The sequence below is a fragment of the Colossoma macropomum genome, unplaced genomic scaffold (assembly GCF_904425465.1).
Source record: "Colossoma macropomum unplaced genomic scaffold, Colossoma_macropomum, whole genome shotgun sequence".
NCBI lineage: Eukaryota > Metazoa > Chordata > Actinopteri > Characiformes > Serrasalmidae > Colossoma > Colossoma macropomum.
In genome coordinates, this window is record NW_023495967.1 from 763310 (window position 1) to 769957 (window position 6648).

Below are 6648 nucleotides of genomic sequence, written 5' to 3' on the forward strand. Positions count from 1 at the left end.
ATTGACAGGAGTGCCTCGTTGACAGTAATTGCAAACAGGGTTGCAAGCACTTTTTAATTTTGGCAGAGCTAAAGTGTGACGGAATGTAATTGCAATTGGATGATTATTCAGTTTTGAAAATGTCAGTTATACCAGAAAGACAATGAATATGAAATGTCAGTAGCACAGAAATGCAAAAGCAACTACATGTTTTGCATTTGCATTTGAATTATGTCTTAATTGATGCACATTGACATGTGAAATGTAACAGTAAATATGCAATTTAAGTAGCTTTTTTTAAAATTTGCATTTGAATTTGAAAAAGTCCAGAATATGTTCTGATAACCGTATTTACCATCATGTGTATACATCCATTACTGACTTACTGAATGGAGGAATTCCTTCCATACTGTGATATTTTCTGTCTGAATATTGGGTCTTTTCTTTCTCTGAAATGAAACAATGAAATAACCACCAGAATGCCACTTGCACAATTTACAACAGTAATTCCACAAACATGAATAAGTAAAAAGCTGTAAGCTTATATGCTCTAAACGGTGTTCATAAAATCAGGGAACTAGCAAAAAAATTAAAACAGAAATAAATTTTAAGTCAAAAACGTGATGGAAGATGCCAAATTCTGTCACGAGTTGTAATTAAAAATTGTGTTGATATAACAGGGTCCTATTATTACTACCAGTAACTGATAGTCATAACAGATGCCAGTTACGTATTTTTATAAAAATATTTAAATATATATTAGCTGCTTAATTCTTTTTGCTGTAATATTGTTTTTATGCACTTCAGAATTTGATTGTAACTATACTTAACTCACGTCGCACATCCTTATATATATCAAGTAAAGTGAATTCAGGCTTTCTTTTAAATAAGTAAAAAACGCAAATGTTAAGTGCAGAGAATAAAATAATAAGGAAGGCTGTGTTTACATTAAAGCCAAGCTAATCACTTTCCTTCTCTTTGGGGGTAATGCTTTTATCTGTCCTGAGTAAAGTTTATCTGTCCTGAGTAAAAGTGTTTGTAGAGTTGTAGGCTATGAAATTGTGTACATGGAGGCCAATAATCGTGCTCAGGCAATTACGTAATAATTGTCTTGTAGAGTATCAGCCTTTTAGTGGAGATTCAGACTCACCATGCATTAATACATCCTGCCTCACCGTGTTCACTTCACTCTGCAGCTTTGACACACACTGAGCTGGAAAACAAATATTGCCTGATGAGCAAAAAGTCATCTGCTTACATCAATACAACTGGTTACATCACTACTTACCAGTGGCCTGTAGAATCTCCTCAAATATTCTTCTATCCCTGTCATGTCTTTCATTATGTTCCACTTGTAAAGTTGTGATATATTCAAGTTTGGTGCCCATATCATGCAGGTCTTTCTCCAGTGTCTCCAGCTTGTTCATCTGAAATAGGAGTGCATCATTTTCTTCAAGTTGTTTGTTCTTCCTTTTCAACTCTGAAAAACATGCAATCATTTTTAAACCTCAGTTACACCTGATTGCAAATGCCAGGTTTTTTATATTTTTATAATGTGGGGCTGCTAAGAAAAAACAAATAAAATAGCCTTAGTGTATTAAAATGATATAGAAACTGATGTGTTGTTTTTTCTCTGTACATAACTAAATATGTCCATCATTTCCACATGAATATCACATCAATGTAACGATGGCTGTAAGTTAACCCTTTCTTGCAGGCCTTATCTTTGATACATTTTAAGCTACAGATATGATACACACATCAGAACACTCAGCAGACCTGGCCATCAAGCTGTGACGTCAGTGAGCATCAGTGAGCAATCCAGCTCAAAAAACACCAAATATCCTGAAATTATTGCTCTGCTCTTACCCTTCATATTCCAACAGCGACATGATTCACACATCACATACTTAAAAGCCCCCATGTCTGTATCAAATGGAAAGTACGTGGGAAAACCCAGTAGTCCATTATGTGCTTTATTTACCAAGAAATAGTCAATAAACATAACCATTGTCTATAAATATCATTTACATCATTTAAAAGGTCTCTAATCTGCTGAGAGTTATTTATTTAGTTTCATATTAGCGGAAATTAAACACATTGACAGTTTGCTTGGTTGGTTTATTTATTTTTTTTTTTTTTCCATGTTTACAGGCAAAAGTGACCACATTACTTTCACATGTTACTTAGTCCTACGTTATATTGCAGGAACAGAATTTTGCTTTGAAGAGAAAAATGTACTCCAACTGCCCTTTTTAAAAGAGGTAATTATTTATTAGGTTCACATACCCTTTTATTTCAATGACTGCTTAAATCGATTGATGTTCATTATTGTGGTAACGGAAATTTAAAGGATTGATTTGTAGGTTAATTACAGAGCACAGCAGACAGAAATTAGACAGAGCTCAAAAACCAGTGAATGAGAAACATAACAAGCAAAAGTATCCAAAATACAGTCCAGAGCAGCAGAAACCAGGCAAAACAGACAAGAAGGTTCAGAAAGCAGACAAAAATATAGGGAAGAAATACATAAAAATGTGATCCAGATAATAAAAAAACAGCAAAAATATGTCAAAATACCAAAAGACAGAGCGGCTCAGGACTGCAGAGGATAGACAACTGCAATGCTTTGTAAAGATATGCTGTTTAGAGAGAGGCATTTGTGGGGGAGATAATTAATGGAAGGAGAAACAGTTGAGGGGAATGAGATGCCATGGAAGCAGCCTCAGAATTCAGGGGATGAGGACGTCTGGTGTCAAAAAACCAGGAGTGCTACTCACATAAATACAATAATATAAAATGTTGTATTAGTCCAGAATCAAGTTGTAGGTGTATACAATAATGAGTCAGGGTAGAGCTTTGAAGCTTGAGCCATTTTGGACCAATTCTGAATTGAGGATTCCACTAGCATACTTCCAGGGGGTGAATCTTGGTTTATTAATATGACTTAGATGACTATCAGATTACATTTTCGGATTCATTCATGCAGAAATACAGACCAGAATTCCAAATGTGCACAAACCAAAAAAAGGTACACTCACCTCTTCTAAGTTCTGCGTTTTCTTGTTTAAGCCTTTTTATTTTGTCCTCAGGCCTTTCTCTCTCCTGCAGAAATGAGAAATATTGTCTGTTTTGATGGTTCGTATACAGCTGGATATAAAAGTTTGGGTACTCCTAGTCAAATTAACATACTGGAGAAAATAAAACATGCTTATGTCGCCTGTGCAAAAGTTAGAGCACATTTGAATAATATTTTCTCCCAAATCTCTTTTAAAGTTACCATTTTGGAGATACAAGGTTTTATCACCAATGATATTCAATTAACTATTAATCTCTTATTAGAGTAAATTAGATTAAAGCCTTCCTTTAGTTCCTTCTCCTAAATAAGCACAACAGATGTACTGCCAAGTGTTACCTTTATCTTCAGCCAATCTGTAATCTTGAATAATGCTTCTTTATTCTTGCTACATCTTAATAATCCCTTGTCTTCATAAAACAGACAGTCCACTGTGAGTGTGTTCTCTCTGGTTACCCATATGCTGCTGTCTGGTACAGTGCTATCTGGATTAAATGTGTGATGGAGCACCACCAGAATAACAGGCTTGAAGTCTGAAACAAAACATAACAGAATGTAGTCTTCCAGTGTAAAATGTGTCATCTTCAACTGTGGCTTAAAATAATTATATATGATTTAAAATCTAGTGAATGTGCAATTTCCATACACACACATGCACTGTTACTTGTAAAGTGAGATTGTTGTTATACCACGTTTTATGAACTTGATAGAGGCTTGGAATTACCTGAAATTTCAAGATTTTGCAGCGCTACTTTTATGTCACATTCAATCTGTGAAACAACAGGACAGAAAACCAGAACAACGTCAGACTCCTCCTCTGTAAACACCTCCTTTAGTTGTTGAACTTCATTATGCAGAATTTTCTTCATGGTCTTATCAGCTTCTAGTGTTGCTCCAGTCACAACAGTGAAATACTGAACCACTCCTGAAGAGAAAAACACATACACTGATTTTGGATGAGTTCCAAACTTTACATGCTCCCCATTTTATCCAGCATAGCAATATTAGACACACACACACGCAGTTATTCCCGGGTTTGGCGATACCTTACTGCATAGGGCACCACAGCCACCAGAGGAACACTGTAAAAAGTGGCTCATCAGGTCTACTTCAAAAATTACTTCATGTGGTAACAAGTAAATGAACTAGTTGTATTCAACCTAAATAAATACTTTAATTGAACGATTCTTTCAAACAAAATCATAGTAAGTAGTTCCTTCAATAAAGAGCATTTTTGAGCAGAAACGATAGTCTCGCCTGACTCATCTGAGTGAAAGCCAAGCTTACCACTCGTGAACTCATCCACTACTCAGAAGACTGTGCAGTTCAGTCATCCCTTAAAGGAGTTTAATAATGCTTAGAATAACTGACTCATCACAGTGATTTATCAGGCTTTAGTGGGTGTTTTTGTAAAGAAACCATTTACCACTGATTTCTCATATATACACTTATATATATATATATACCATATAATTTCATATCTTAAACTTAAGAACTTAAGGGATAACTTACTGTTGCCCATGGTTGTATGAAGGTTCAAACTGTAAAATAAAAAAATAAATAAATAAATCTTCAGACAGTGAGGATCACATAAACATCATTTTAGCATTTCCAGCTAATTCCACTCTGATACAGAACCTACAATCAAGTCTCATTCACAACAGCCAGAGGAGGGAGTGGCTTTATTAAAGCAGATTTCACATTTACACATAAATACCGTCTCAGAGCTCCTCTTACCTTCACTACAATCCAGGCTGGTCACCAATAAACTACGCTTCTTTCACTTTCACAGCAAGAACGCAGCGCTGCATCACGACGCTCTTATTCCATTGGCTCTGATGGAGGGTGGGATGCAGCCTGTAAATCCACGTACAGGGGAAATTTCTTCCTTTTTCCGAGTCATCCAGTGGACAGGGATGACATCATACTTAAACTTATGCTAAAAGGGCCGTTTGTAACACTCTGACTCGTCTGATTCTAAAGGAATACACCAAACTACTTTTCAAGCGATTCCACTGTTGTAGACAAGCGAGCGTCTTGCTAGAGGTGGGCGCGCTCCGCGCGTCTCGACCGTTTTGGGTAAAGTGGTCTGGACTCGTCTCGTCCTTCCGACAAAAGACGTTTAGGTCTTGGCTCATGCAAATAGTAACTAGTTTCAGCTTTCTCTGCAGTCCAGTTAGCGGAGGGCTTTGGTGATGAATAAGCAGATGAGACAGCAGCGCAGGATTGATGCTGACAAGCGACTCGGACACACGATGGCGTTGCAATTCGTTTATTAACTTCTTGACCGTATAAAGCCAGGCCTCACGGCCTCACCTGTCTGATCATACATGAACTAAAACCAGTCTAAAGCCCAGTGGCGGTGTTACTTACAAAAAGTAATAAAAAATAAAATAAATAAAAGAACTAAATCCAGTGATCTTCCTCTCTCTACTGCACAACTGCGCAGTGCACCTGCGTACATTCTGCTGCTTGAGCGCTTCTTAAAGGGACAGTGCACCTTTACTGGCCGTTACACACTGCAAGATCCCCAGTCTGCAAAACCATAATCTGTGAGTAAAAGCTCTGTTGGATGTAAGAGAGTGTCAGACTTCTGTCTTTTAAAAGTCTTTTTATAATCTTTCGAAATCTCCTTTATGGTAGTACAAAGTGGGGAAGAACGGCAGAAGCGGAAATGAATGAAAGGGAAACAGGGAAAATGAATGAATGAATGAATGAATGAATGAATGAGTGAGTGAATGTTCTGCTTAATGAATGCAAAAACACGCCCTGCTTTATCTGGGTCCATATGTGTAATAGTGTAAATATAGTCCCTTTGCAATGCTACATAAATGGGAGAACAGCGCCATCTGCTGGAGAGGTTATGTCACTACTGGCTCATCCACAACAGAGCTATTTTGTTCTGCTGCAGCTAAATCCCATTTACCAGACACTCTTATCCAGACCCACTTTCAATTTCATCTTTTACACAGGCAGGTAGTGTTAGGAGTCTTGCCCAAGGACTCTTATTGGTATAGTGTGCCAGGCAGCAGATTGCACCCTTTTCTTCCAAGTTATTTAAAAATGTGAGATTATCTGGTTTAAAGACCCGGAAAACCTCCTTCTCATGTTGTATCTTAGAGGTAGGAGAAACTACAACTGCTTTTGGGTGGATTTCTGAGGCTGCTGGAATTATTTTTTGTTCTTTCTTTAACTGGGGGATTCAGAGAGCTAACATTGCTGCTTTAAGCAGTAATTAAGCATTAAGCAGATAACTGTGGTAACAGTCTTACATAATCTACATTTGTTATAAAAGCAAATTCTGTTAAACTAATGAGGCTGAGGGAAATAGTGCTGCAATAACAAGACAAATCAAATCTACTTAAGTAAACTCTACTTTTAGGCTGGATTGCCAAATAAAAAATTCAACACAATTTGCAGGATCTGTGTAAGACATGACCAGTGGAGTGCCCAGGGGCCTATGACTATGTAGAACCATCTCACGACCCACTCAAAAATAACTCAGTGAGGGAACTGTGCGCCCCCTGAGAGCTGAAAGTGAAAGTGTGGTGCTCAGTAAACAGGTCTTAGAATGAAAGTGCAACCGCCCTTTA